The 14,444-nt window shown below is 43.1% G+C and overlaps 1 protein-coding gene and 1 long non-coding RNA gene across 2 annotated transcripts in view; one reads left to right on the top strand and one right to left on the bottom strand.

Annotated features, from left to right (window-relative positions):
- LOC115298574 overlaps window positions 1-12,361 on the top strand; it is a 27,188-nt gene extending 14,827 nt beyond the window's left edge. Inside the window, exon 4 of the long non-coding RNA XR_003911790.1 lies at window positions 11,968-12,361. This is a non-coding gene — a long non-coding RNA (uncharacterized LOC115298574). The remainder of the gene's footprint in view (window positions 1-11,967) is intronic.
- The window catches only part of MYCL (MYCL proto-oncogene, bHLH transcription factor), a 102,367-nt gene that overhangs the window by 87,517 nt on the left and 406 nt on the right, over window positions 1-14,444 (bottom strand). The gene's annotated exons all lie outside the window — the stretch shown is intronic.

Genomic DNA, 14,444 nt, shown 5'->3' with positions numbered 1-14,444 from the left:
AAGAAAGGCACCTGGGTGGCTCAGTCAGTTAAGCCTCCAGCTTTGGCTCAGGTCACATCTCACGTTCGTGGGTTCAAGCCCTGCGTCGGGCTCTGTGCAGACAGCTAGCTCAGAGCCTGGAGCCTGCTTTCAGTTCCGTGTCTCCTTCTCTCTCTGCCCCTCCTCCTCTCATGCTCTGTCTCTCTCTGTATCAAAAATAAATAAAACATTAAAAAAAAAGAAAGAAAGAAGGAAGGAAGGAAAAAAAGAAAGAAGAAAAAAATAAACATTTAAAAAAAGTTTAAAGGTTAAAAAAAATTTAATTTTAGGGGCCCCTGGGTGGCTCAGAAGGTTAGGTGTCCAACTCTTGATTTCGGCTCAGGTCGTGATGTCAGAATTCCTGAGATCCAGCTAAGTGGGGCTCTGTGCTGAAGGCATGGAGTCTGTGTGGAATTCTCTCTCCCCTCCTCTGCCCTCTCTCTCTCTCTCTCTCAAAAATAAGTAAACTTTAAAAAATGAAAAATTTAAAATAATATTTTGGCATCTAAATATATAATTTGAGATTTAGAAAGACCTTGCAAACAGGAGAAAAGCTCAGAAGATCAAGGAAAAGTTAGGTTTAGTTGACCTCACAAAAATCCACTTTTTTAATAAGGGAAAAGATAACAAAGGCAAAGGATGAATTGGAAAAATGTTTGCAATGCATGGAATTGAAAAGAGATTATATCTGTAATATATAATAAGAGTCTATAAACAAATTTTTAAAAAAGACAACCATCTGCAGCAATGGGGGCTACAGTTCATGCCATCAACCTCCCTCTTCTTAGTTTTCTCTCAATAAGAAAGGCCTGGGAGAGCCAGAGAGGTGGAGCTACTTTCCAAAGATGTGTGGAAGACTGGGTCCTGAGCAGTGCAAGGGATGGACTGTGTGAGCAAGGAGTGGACTGTGTGCATGGCCTCTTAGATTTACTGTCAGCAAAAAACTGCTGTTAAGATTGTAGGGAGCTGACATCTTCCAACTATACTGTTCAGATTTGGCAGAGCATTCATGCCAAGGCACACTTTCCTTGGATTAGTCTCAGCTAATGACGAAGCCCAGTGGGCACACTGGAGCTGGGCTATTTCTCCCTGAGGTGGGGGCTCTAACGGGAAATTAGCCTGGCCAAGGCTTCCTCAGAGCTGCACTGCACTCCTGAAGCATTTTTACCCAAACTTCATATTATGGTGTCAATCCTGCATCATGGTCTGAGGATTCTCCCTGTTTACTACTATTCCCTCTCATTTTCATCTTTCACAGGCATTGCCCCCCTTAAACTTCTGATTTCATCCTTGGCATCTGCTTGTGAAAGGACTCAAATTTATATAGCTTCTAAGTTTTGGGGTGATTCACTATGTAGCAACCTAACTGCCATAACAAAAGCCTAAAATATGTGGCATTGGCTTTGGAACTCATGGCGGAGGGCTGGAAAGGCTGTTGCTAGTTCAATTTTCTTGCAAGAAAGGAAGGATGAGTCAGTGGGTGGGACCAAGAGCCCAGATACTGGAGCCAAAAACCACAGTGAACACAGTGAAGAATGAGTCTTAGGCAACTGGACTGAACTCTAATTAACATATGCTTGTTGGATTTCATATTGGCTCTGCTGCGTACCTTCTACTTTCCCCTTTTGAAGGGGAACGAGTATAGAGTCTATCCTATGCCTTTCTAACCATTGTATTACGATGTCTGTAGGGGAGAAAGAACTTGCCTCTGTAGTTCCCAGATCTGCTATGTAGGAAAGGGGTGTGAGGGAGAGACCGATTAGGAGTTAGTTTAAGAGGCTCTTAAGATAGCCCAGACAAGAGCTAATGGTGGTTTGGAATATGCAGCAGTGAAGAAAGTGCTAAGTGGTGAGATTCAGAATATATTTTAAAACTAGAGCCAATAGGCTTTGTTGACATTTTGGAAGTAGGACATACGAGAAAAAGAAGAGTTGAATATGACTCCACAGCCTTTAGCTGGAAGAACTAAGTGAATGACTGTCTCCCTCCAACCCTTGTTGTCTGTCTCCTTTCAGAGCAGAATTTTCAAGAGTGACCTACACTGCTGTCTCCATTTTCTATCCTCCCACTTCTCATCCCAGTCCTATGTAGTCTCTGCCTCCTACCACGCCACAAAATTGCTGTTGATAATATCACTGGCAGCCCCCATGCTTCTCAATCCAATGGATGCTTTTCCATATTCTTTTTATTTGATGAGGTACAGGTTTCCATTGCCTTTTTGAAACATGATCTTCCCTTGGCTTTCTTGAACCATGTATTTTCCTGATTTTTTGCTACTTCACTGGTTGCTCCTTTTGTTGTTGTTGTTAAGTTTATTTGTTTGTTTATGTAAGTAATCTATATACCCAACACGGGAGGCTTGAACTCATAACCCTGAGATCAAGAATTTCACACTCCTCTAGGGGCGCCTGAGCCTCTCAGTTCAGTGTCCGACTTTAACTCAGGTCATGATCTCGCGGTTCATGGGTTCAAGTCCCATGTGGGCTCTTTGCTCTCAGCCCAGAGCCTGGAGCCTGCTCTTGATTCTGTGTCTCCCTCTCTTTCTGCCCTTCCCCCACTCACGTACGGTCTCTCTTTCGCTCTCTCAAAAATAAACAAACATTAAAAAAATTAAAAAAAAAAAAAGAATTTCACACTAATCCAACTGAGCCAGCCAGGTGCCCCAAGTTTGCTTCTTTTGAATCTCTTTTTCTGGCTTCTCTTCTAACTTACTATTAATGTAGCCCTTCAGGAGTTCTAGCTAACCCTCTTCTTGTCTTATTCTATACTCCTTTGCTCCTAGGATCCTAGGACTCCTAAATCCACACTTTCTGGCCAGACTTGTTCTAAGCTCTAGTTCTGTATGTCTACTTGCATAATGAGGGAATCTAAGATACCTCAAACTAAGCAAACCAAAATAGAACTCATCACCTTTTCCCACCAAATTTACTGGTCCTCTAGTGTTCCCAGTCTCTCCTAGGAATTATTGTCTATTCAACTGCACAAGCTAGAAAACTGACAGTCTACTTGGCTACTCATTCTCTCTTACACACATTCCCATAGACAATCAATCAGTAACTTCTGTAACTTCCACCTCTTAGATCACTTACTTCAAATCTGTCCACTTCTTTTCATCTATTGTTGCCACTATAGTCTAAGCCATCAGTATCCCCTTGCCTGGACTTCTGTATCAGTCTCCCACCCTTACCCTCTAGCCTCCTAGCGTTCACTTTGGCTCTCCATGCTGTGGCCAGCATATTCTTGTTCAAACACAAATAGGACCATGCACTTCCTTAATTTAAAGGCTTTCAATAATACTCTTGGAGTATATTACTAAACCCTTACTATAGCTTACTAAACCCTTACTATACTAAGATCTTGCCTGATCTGGACTCTGCTATTTCTTTTACCTCAATCTCATATCACTTCCCTTTATTTTCTGTAGCCAGTCACACTGATCTTTTCTCAATCCCTTGAACCTGCCAAGCTTCTCTTATCTTCGGCCTTTCACGCTTTCTCTCTGCTCAAACAAGTCTTCTCCATTCTCTTTGTTTGGCTAACTATTACTCATCCTTTAAGTCTCAGATTAAATAACTTTTCTTCAGGACAGCCTGCCCTAATCACCCTGGATTAGGTCAGCTCACTGTGTTGTGTATTTCCTTAACTTTCTGAACTTCTCTTACGCAGCACTTTGCTTCTGATTCTTGTAACTATTTAGTGGTCTGTTTCATGTCTCTCTTCCCTACTAGACCGTTAGCTGCATGATGACAGACTGTGCCCATTTTATTCACCTTTGTGTCCACAGTGCCCAGGAGTGCCTGCCATGTACTTAGATGTATTTATTTAGTGGGCATTGCTGGACCAGCTGACAATCAGGGAAGGCCCAAATAGCACCAGCCTTTGGGCACAAGCTAGAATTGCCTAAGGCTACACTGCTGCTCCTTTCCTCCCTTAAGGGAAGTTCTAAGGGCCAGGAGAAATGGAAGTATTAGATGACTTCATGCACTGTCTAGTACAATATGAAAGAATAGGCATCACAGTTTTACCTATTAGAGTAAAAAATTAGGCAAAACCCAACAGCCCTAAAAGTCCAACAATATGGGAATGGCTTCATATATTACACCAGTGGTTTAAAAGTATTTTCTAATGTATCTAATCCTTATTTTTCAAATAGAACCTGACATGGGGGTCCTAATAGGTAAAATGCACTAGAGTGGAACTATTCCAGTTGACTAGGTAATGGGGTGCAGCTTAATCTCTTAGGCTACCCCAGCTTTCCCTTTCTCTTCCCATCCCCTGTTTTTTTCTGTCCTTCTTCTTCTAAGTCTTGAAGTCTTTCCAATTCCTGGCTCGATTCTGTCTTTCAAAGCCAGGACATCATTTCCTTTTCGACTTCTAAAAGGCACTCCCAAATGCTTTATTGTGTTGTTAAGCTGGCTCAAGTTGGTGTTCAGTTACTTGTAATTAAAAACAAAAACAAAAACAAAAACAAAAAAACCCTTAAATAATACTGTTGCAGCTTGAGATTCACTTACGTAATGGAAAGAGAATTAGGTTTGGAGTCAGAAAACTGGTTTCAAATCTGGGTCTCAACTTGGGACAAGTAACCCTTTTCAACTCAGTTTTCTCATGTGCAGATTATACTTAACTTTTGAGAATTTTTTTAAAACCCAATAATAATAGATTAAAAGACTGGGTATTGAGCAGATTTTCAGTGAATGTTAAATAAATAAGATTAAAGTCTTTAGAAATCGTTCCTGCTGCCTCCAACTTGAAGGAGTGGATAAACTGTATTCAGAGCAGCCAAAATTAGCAAGGCTGCCATCTTGTGGCAATTTATTGACACATTGTCCAATGTCATTCACATTTGAAGCAAGATGTTTAAGAACCTAAAGCTAAATAAAAGGATTGCAGACACACCAGAGAGACACTGAAATGAAGATAATAACTAGAGACATGAGGCAAGGGTAATTCATCAGTGGAAAGAGCAAAGAATAAAGAATCTAAGACTGAACTTTTAGAAACAGTCACATGCAGCATAGAAGTTAGGGAAAGACACAGAAAGAAAACGACTGATGGAGAAAAAGTGACTAAGTTTAGTTCAGTGTAACAATCAAGCCAGAGTTGATATATATATATGAAATGTAAATATATACATTTAACTCAAATAAATATATGTATTTACATTGACAACTAACTTGATGTTATTTTCCCCTCCCAGACTCCAAAAACCATTAACAAAGGCCAGCTGACACCACGATGCTTGTAATATCATTGCCCAAGGCCATTCAAATGTTACCTCTGACTCTAAAGTCAATGCTTGAGGCACCCAGGTGGCTCAGTCGGTTGAGCCTCTGACTTCGGCTCAGGTCATGGTTCTTGAGTTTGAGCCGTGTGTTGGGCTCTGTGCAGACAGCCCAGAGCCTGGAGCCTGCTTCAGATTCTGTCTCCTTATCTCTCTGCCCCTCCCCTGCTTGCACTCTGTCTCTCTCTCTCTCTCAAAAGTGATACTAAAAAAAAATTTTTTTAAATAAAATAAACATTAAAAAATAAAGTCAATGCTTCACCTTTCTTATACACCTTATTACAGTATGACACTGGTAAGAATTTTAGTAAGTACAAGGCTACTGCATTGTCCAGGATTATCTCTACTGCACACACCACAGGGAATGGGGTGCTCATTGAGGTCTCATCCAGTTCCAGAACCCCATGCTGAGAATCTGCCTTCTAGGGTCACTCCTACTACCAAATCTTTTAGATTTAATGTCCCCCAAAAGCAGAGTCTGAGACAAGTGCTTGCAAACAGGTAGTTTATTTTCAGGAGTAATCCCAAGGAACAGGAGTCAGAGACTAGGAAGAGTAAAAAACAGACAAACCAGGAAAGCCAATCCAAGGATGACTGATCCAGAAAGTCACTGCTTTGGGTGTGTGGGTTTTTATTCCCCTGGAGACATTCTGAAGTAGATTGTGCCTCATAATTGTCCAACTAGAGAAGGAAGAGGGAGTATTTATTCATGAGCTCCTGTCCTTCATTGGTCAAGGGTTTCCCAATTGCTTGTTAACTCCTCTGCATTCTCAAGGTGGCACTTTCAGGTTGACACATGTATCAAAATAACTGTGCAAGTTCCCCTAGATCCCATGAGGTGAATTCCATGAAAGCCCTGGAGCAGAAAGCAAGATACTGGGGAAAAGTGGTTGAAGCTATGGCCCCTCAGGTCATACCTGATACCTGGGAGCTACAGCAATGGCTGGAGTAGAAAGGTGTGCCAATGGGCACAAAAGGTGCCCAATACATGGCCATAAGTAAGAGAGAACATCTTGAGAGACTGAAGTTCTATCCTATAAGATGCACAGTAGTTCTGAACCAGTAAGCAAATGTGCAGTAGCATTTCACTTAGAACCAGGAAGAAAGGGTCAACGTGGAGTGGCAATTCTGTTCTATCTAATCAACCACTAAATGTTGATCTTCATGTCTCTGTGATTCTGAGCACGGCTCTTCACAAATTTTATTACCCAAAGGAGGAATGCTTCCACCAAAGGACATGAAAATAGTCCCCCTGGATTGTAAACTAAGGCTGCCATTTGTCAATTTGGGCTTGTCTTGCCACTGGGTAAATAAAAAAAAGGTAATTCAATGGTGTGCCAGCTCAGACAGTTTATAGGAACTGATTCTGTGCACATGTTACTTTCCTTCTGTTGCTGTAACAAATTACCACAACTTTAGTGGCTTCAAACAACACAAATTTATTATAGTTCTGAAGATTAGAAATCTGAAACAAATCTTATAGGGTTAAAAAAAATTAAGGTGTTAGAACAGGTGTGCTCCTTTTTTTTTTTTTTTTTATTATTTTTGTCAGCAAGAGAGACAGAGCATGAGCAGGGGAGATGCAGAGAGGGGGAGACACAGAATCTGAAGCTGGCTCCAAGCTCTGAGGTGTCAACACAAAGCCTGATGTGGGGCTTGAACTCACAGACCACAAGGTCATGACCTGAGCCTAAGTTGGATGCTTAACCACCTGAGGCACCCAGGCACCCCTGGGTGTGCTCCTTCTAGATACTGTGAGGAAAATTCGGTTACGTATGTTTTCCAGCTTCTAGAGGCTGCCCATATTCCTTGGTCATATCACTAAGACTTCTGCTTTCATTATCACATCTCTTTTTCTTTTTCTTTCTTTCTTTCTTTCTTTCTTTTTCTTTCTTTCTTTCTTTCTTTCTCTCTCTCTCTCCCTCCCTCCCTCCCTCCCTCCCTCCCTCCCTCCCTCCCTCCCTCCCTCTCTCTCTCTCTCTCTCTCTCTCTTTCTTTCTTTCTTTCTTTCTTTCTTTCTTTCTTTCTTTCTTTCTTTCTTTCTTTCTTTCTTTCTATCTTTCTTTCTATCTTTCTTTCTTTCAGAGAGAAAGAGAGAGCATGCACATGTGTGACCAGGAAGGGGGCAGAGAGTGGGAGACAAGAGGATATGACGCAAGCTCTCTCAAACTCATGAACCCAACTGTGAGATTGTGACCCAAGCTGAAGTTGGACACTTAACCAATTGAGCCACCCAGGGGCCATAAATCCTTTTTCTGATCCTGATTTCCAGCTTTCTTATTTCCTTATAAATTGTATTGGGTCTACCTGAATAATCTCCCCATTAAGTATCCTTAAATTCACCACATCCTGTTGCCATGTAAGATAGTATATTCACAGGTCCCAGAGATTAGGATGTGGCCATCTTTAGAGAGCCATTATTCCACATACCACAGTGCCTTTTTCTCAACTCTACATTCATAGACATATTGATTAAAATCAGCCATGGTGGGAGTATTTACACTACAGAAATTGGCAAAAGCTACATATCAGGACTTTTAACTCTGGACAGCCTATTGTTAAACTTTACCTGCATATCTCGGATTATGATGCTTGGCTGGGGTGAATGTGCCTATTATCAAGGCAAAGGAGAACTGTCACTATGCAATAGGAAGGGAGGGTTATGAATGTAATCCAGAGGATACTTAGGGGACCTCCTACTCTTGCCATGTCCAGTGCAGAAAATTATGAGAATATTTTACAGGAAAGAACTAGGTTTGGATCACCTATATAAAACTCAGCTCCAATTACAAGCTATGTAACTAGGTTTGGATCACCTATATAAAACTCAGCTCCAATTACAAGCTATGTAATTACATTTTATTCATGCAATAATGGAAGTGATATATGCCACTTCTTGACCAGGTCCTTCATGCCCCCTTTCTTATTTGCATCTCTGGGACCCTGATGAACTAAGTTCTGGTTGAAGACAGAGAATATGGAATGGGTAGTGGATATATGAAGTCAAAACTATCAACTAAGATCTTGTGATTGCTATAGAAAGGTCTCTTGCCATGTCAGTTCAATAGTTACATACTGTATCTAATTTTCTTCTTCTCTCCTCCCAAAATATATAGGGTGTACTATGTCATGATGGCTGACTTTAAAGTTCAATCTGGAGCTCGGTGAAGTGATAAGGGTTTTGTCAATTCCTTTTTCTGGGTGGGGGGGGTGAGTACAGTGATGACGATTTAGGTTATAAGAGGGAGGGTTATTTTAGTGAAGGATTTTGTTTCATTTTTTGAGGTGTAAGTATAGAAAGTAGGGTATATGTTGATGTTGGACCATTCTGGTGCAACATCCATCCTTCCTATTGGACACTCAGCATCTGTAATCCCTTTGTGTATTTGGGTAAGACCTCAAATGAAGAAAGAGTGCATCTTATAGCACCAAAACTGACAATGCTCTCTATCACTTTCCTGGGTTTGCAGATGTAGCCAATCCCATTCTTATGTCCTGAGACAAGTGAGTTGGGGTAGGGGGAAAAGCCAGTAAAGGGTTCATTAATGAGTAGGGTACTGTCATAGGCAACTTGGGTTTGGTCCTGGGGACCCTCAGAAACACTGTGAAATGTGTAACCTTGGAAGTATTCCTTTGAGGGACCAGGAAGCTGAAATATTTGTTGACTGTTGGCTCTAACTATGAGACAGAAGGTTTGCTTCATGGAGTTCCCTGGAAAACTAGCTTTCCAATTTTAGATGCTGCACCTTCTTCCTCTTTCCTCTTTCCTTAAACATGACATAATGATTTGGGCTACAACAGCCAACTTGCAACTCTAAAGTTAAGTCTAACTGAGGGGCACCTGGGTGGCTCAGTCGGTTAAGCATCCAACTCTTCATTTCGGCTGAGGTCATGATCTGATGGTTAGGGAGTTCGAGCCCTGCATTGAGCTCTGCACTGACAGCGTGGAGCCTGCTTGGGATCCTCTCTCTCTCCCTCTCTCTCTCCCCCTCCCTCGCTTGTGCTCTCTCTCTTTCAAGATAAATAAATAAACTTAAAAAAATAAGGGTAAGTCTAAGAGAATTGCAGCGATATCAGATGATTTTTTGAGCCAATAAAACTGCCTGTCTCCATTCTTCTTGGAAAAAATATACTTAAAAAAAAAATCACCACAGGCAAGTGTTCTGCAGCCAAAAGCATTCACATTCCTAACCTATTTATCTAGTCACACTTGCAGCAAAGGGCACAGGCCCAGACTTTGAATCAAAAGGTAGCAATGTAAAGAAGCAGACCCTATGGGGAAACTTCCCAGTGATGCGGCAGTAGAGGCAGTGATCTGGTAGCACCTTCCCGTACGTTGACACCTGAGACCTTATTTTGCTTTCCAGTGGCCTTCGCCACGAACACAGACAACAGACTCTCTGTATTGAATAATAATTGTTACTTCACACTAGTATTTACTGGAAACCAAGTGTTTTACAAATTCCCTCCTAGTCTTCATATAAACTAGTCCAGATAAGGATGGTTTGTTTTGTTTTTGTTTTTGAGAGAGGAAAAGAGGGAGAGAGAGAGCAGGGGAGGGGCAGAGAGGGAGAGAGGGGGAAAGAATCCCAAGCAGACTCCGTGCTGTTAGCTCAGAGCCTGATGTGGGGCTCAAACTCACAAAGTGTGAGGCGAAACCAAGAGTTGGATGCTCAACCACCGGAGCCACCCAGGTGCCCCAAAATGGGTCTTAATATCCTTCTCTGAGGCTAACTGACTTGACTCAGATCACACAGTAAGCGGCAGAGTGGGATTCAAGTTCAGGTCCAACTGACATCAAAGCCAGATCTTAACCACTATATCATATGGCCAATATTCCTTTGGCCAGTTTGTAATTTTCAGACCTGAGACCCTAACTCAGGCTGGAGCCTGGAATTCTCTGGGGCAGGGGAGGAAAGATGGGCTCACAGAGTTCGTCATCTGCTATCAGTCCCTTCTGGCGAGGGGATACAGGATCTGCCCAAATGCAGACAGGCTCCGAGCCAGGCCGCACAGAGACAGGCGATCTTCTGAGCCAGGCTGGGAAACGCTCCAGATGAACTGCCAGACTTCTGTGTCTGAAACGCTGAGAGATAAGGAAGAATCTAGCGTGGCACCCTCAGAGACAAAGCGATTCTGCAGGTTTAGAATGTGCTGAAATCCAGGCAAATTATAAAAGTGGCAAAATACATGAAGAGGGGAATTGTGTGAAAGTCAATCAACTCTCTGTGGGCAATTCTTGCTTGCAGAATGATTCACTACACTCCTTTCTCTTCTCAGGATGGATTTTGAAATCAGGCTCAAAACCCCCAAACTCTAATCTAGACTTCTTCCCACTTCCATTCACCCATGCTCCAAGTCTCAGAGCCACCTTGGCTCCTGTCACCATTTAGTCACATTTCCCTATAAATATCTGAGTATCAATTTTGTGTCAGAGAGGAGACATTAAAAGGAGACATTAAAAAACAAGTGTACAGGGGTGCCTGGGTGGCTCAGTCGGTTGGGCGTCCGGCTTCAGCTCAGGTCATGATCTCACGGTTCGTGGGTTCGAGCCCCGCATTGGGCTCTGTGCTGACAGCTAGCTCAGAGCCTGGAGCCTGCTTCCTGTTCTGTGTCTCCCTCTCTCTCTGACCCTCCCCTGCTCGCACTGTCTCTCTCTGTCTCTCAAAAATAAATAATAAAAAAGCATTAAAAATTTTTAAAAAAAATAATAAAATAAAATAAATAAAGACAGTAAAAAAATTTTTTTTAAAAACAAGTGTACAGGGGTGCCTGTGTGGCTCAGTCAGTTAAGTGTCTGACTCTTGATTTCAGCTCAGGTCATGATCTTATGGTCGTGAGATTAAGCCCCACATTGGGCTCTGCTCTGAGTGTGGAGCTTGCTTAAGATTCTCTCTCTCCTTCTCCCTCTGCCCCTCCCAGCTCTTATGTTCTTTCTCTCTTAAAAAAAAAAAAAGACAAGTGCACAAATCATCATTACAACTGTGATACCAGTCACGAAGGAAAAGTATTCAGTGGGAGTGTATAGCTGGGGAACCAGATCTAGCCTGTAGGTTCATATTCAGATCCTCCTCCTTCCATTTGCCTTTCTCTTTGTCATCTTGCTCCTCACCATCCCCTTTATTACAGCAGCATCTTCTGCACTGTCCCTTCTGCATTGTCCCCTCTTCCTTGTCCCATGTCATAACCTTGATTCAGATCCCTTGCCACCTTTGTACCTGTCTTCTAACACATCCTCCTGACTCTTCTCCCCCTCCCCACTCAAGCCCATCCCCTCCTCACTCAAGCCCATGCTCTATCCTGCAGTTAAGAGTTATATTTCTTTTTTTAATGTTTATTTATTTATTTTTAAGAGACAGAGGGAGATAGCGCAAGCAGGGAAGGGTCAGAGAGAGGGAGACACAGATCCGACGCAGGCTCCAGGATCGGAGCTGTCAGCAGAGAGCCCGATGTGGGGCTCGAACCCACAAACTGTGAGATCATGACCTGAGCCAAAGCCAGATGCTTAACCGACTGAGCCACCCAGGCACCCTAAGAGTTATATTTCTAAAATGTAATCTAACCAGCTTCTCTTGCTTTCATATTAAGGTTTTACCTCTCTTGTTTGGCATAGCTTGCTCGATCTCTTTCGCTTCAGCTTTAACTTAACTATTCTTCTCCTGTAGGAACTTCTCACCTCAGCCATCTCCACTCCTGTCTACTCAGGTCTGCCCTTCAACTTCTCCCCACCCCATCTCAGCCCAGGAAATGACGACTCCAAATTCAAGGCACTCACTGGACATGTACCTGATGAGAGCCCACCATGGATGAGAAACCGGGCGAGATCAGTGAGGAGGAAAAGCTGGAAGTAAATAGTCAGTACTTCTGATGACTGTCCGAGTAGGCAATGCCTGTTTCCACAATGGATTGTAAGCCACATGAGGGCAGGACAGAGTCTGACTTGTCTACTCACATACTCCTCGTTGTGTCTAGTGCCAAAGTAGCATGGTGCCTACCACAGAGGAATAATTCAATCATTTTTTTTCCCAGTGTATAAATAAATGAATAAATAGGGGCGCCTGGCTGGCTCAGTCAGTTAAGTGTCTGACTCTTGATTTTGGCTCAGGTCATGATCTCATGATTTGTGGATTGGAGCCCTGCATTGGGCTCTCTGCTAACAGTGCAGGGATTTGCCCTCTCCCTCTCTGCCCCTCCCTGCCTCTCTCTCAAAATAAATAAATAAACTTTTAAAATGCTAAAAAAATAAATAAATAAAAGTGATAGATACTGCTCTTAAATTGCCTCCACGTGGAATTACATGTGGTTAGACTCCTTAAAAGATTAGAAGCTCCTTAGGGGCAGGGGTTGTGACTACTTATGTCTGCACTCTTTACCAAAGAATTGCTTGGGGCGCCTGGGTGGCTCAGTCAGTTGAGCATCCGACTTGGGTTCAGGTCATGATCTCATGATAAGTGTGTCTGAACCCCACATCGGGCTCTGTGCTGACAGCTCAGAGCCTGGAGCCTGTTCCAGATTCTCTGTCTCCCTCTCTCTCTCTGCCCCTCCCCAGCTCATGCTCTCTCTCTCGCCCTTGAAATAAGTAAACATTAAGAAATTAAAAAAAAAAAATCACTTTACAATGTGGTTTTATGTAGGTTATTGCTTCTGTTTTCTTATTTAAACTTCACAAATTATTATCCCCATTTCATAAACAGGAAAGTTATCTTCCTTTCATCTTTCTCCCTGTTTCCTCCCCTCTCTCCCTTTCATCTGGGATGCATGTCTAGGTATCTGCTGTCTCTAAATTCAGAAAGAGACTGAGGGTTTACATGGAGAGCTGATTACAATGAGCGTCAGGGAGGTTATTTGCCCTAGACTTCACATACATGAAGCACTCAAATATAACTATTTGATATTTTGTGTGATGGATGTGTGTGTGTGAGAAAGTGTGTTAAATGTAAATATTTAGAATATAAATTTTTTGTACCATAATTTATCATGTGGTCATTTTTCTTTTAAACATACTGGAAATCACAAAATCAAAAAGAGGCCCAGGTTCAGCCAAGTCAGGTAACCTGGCCAGTCTAACTCCTAGTAAAGTGTCCAAGCCAGGAATTATGGAACCCAAGATGTCTCCCCATCCGGAGGCATCAGGGACTTAAAACTGTGGCCAATGTTATTTCAGTATGGTCTATGGTAGGGTTGTATATGGTATATGACAGGTCATGTAGATGTGTTTCCTTCAAAGTTCCATGTTAACTTTGTGACTTTGGCAAGTAATTTAGCTTCCCCATGTGAAAACTGGAGGCCATAATAGTACATACCCCAGAGAATTACTATTGGGATTACAGGAAAATGTTCTTTAAGCATTCAGCACAGTTCTGGCACGTAGTCAGTGCGCAGTAAATAGTAGCTATTATTATAAGAAATGTATCTGTCGATTGACTTTGGCATACAACGCCTGCATTCAACTTGAAGCTTGGAGCTGTCACGGTCGCTCAGCTGAAGGAGTGGAACCGTTGCACTCGCCAATTTTTTCTGGAAATAAATCTTTGTGGGAGGATAATCACCGGCTGGAAAATGTGAGCCTTGAGGGAACAAAGCTCTGCTCTCCAGGCCCAAGGAGGACGCGAAATCTCCCCCGCGGGCTGCAGCCACCGTGCATAATGTCCCCGGGACTGAGTAGCAGGCGGTAGGGGACGTCCCGCTCTGGGGAAGACGGCCTCACAAACCGGTTTTAGCGGAGTAGAGCATATCCTTAGCTAATTCCGCTCCTCTTATTCTTGGGGACCACACCCTGCGCGCGAGGAGGAAGGACTCCAAAAACCGCGGGGCGGAGGCTTCCGCACGGCCCCAGACCTGACCATCTATGGTCACAGAGTACGCGGAACAAACAGGAAGTGGGGCGATCCTCCACCTTCCCAGCCTGTGGGCAGAGCAAGCCGGACGATGGCGGGCACGCCCAGAAACCCTGGGCTGGACTCACGCGCCCTCACCGACCATTTCCCCACGCCGGCCTCGGCAGGTATCCCTAGGACCCTGTCCAGACCAACAACATCCGCACGTCACAAACGGCGAAACTGAGATCTGCACCCCCCCAAAGAGGCGGAGCTTAGCTTCAATCTCCTCGGAGACTGTCGGGATTCCCAGAGAATCCTGACTC

The sequence above is a fragment of the Suricata suricatta genome, chromosome 8, assembly GCF_006229205.1.
Source record: "Suricata suricatta isolate VVHF042 chromosome 8, meerkat_22Aug2017_6uvM2_HiC, whole genome shotgun sequence".
NCBI lineage: Eukaryota > Metazoa > Chordata > Mammalia > Carnivora > Herpestidae > Suricata > Suricata suricatta.
Note: the sequence above shows the minus strand (reverse complement) of the source record. Positions and strands in the feature narration are given on the sequence as shown.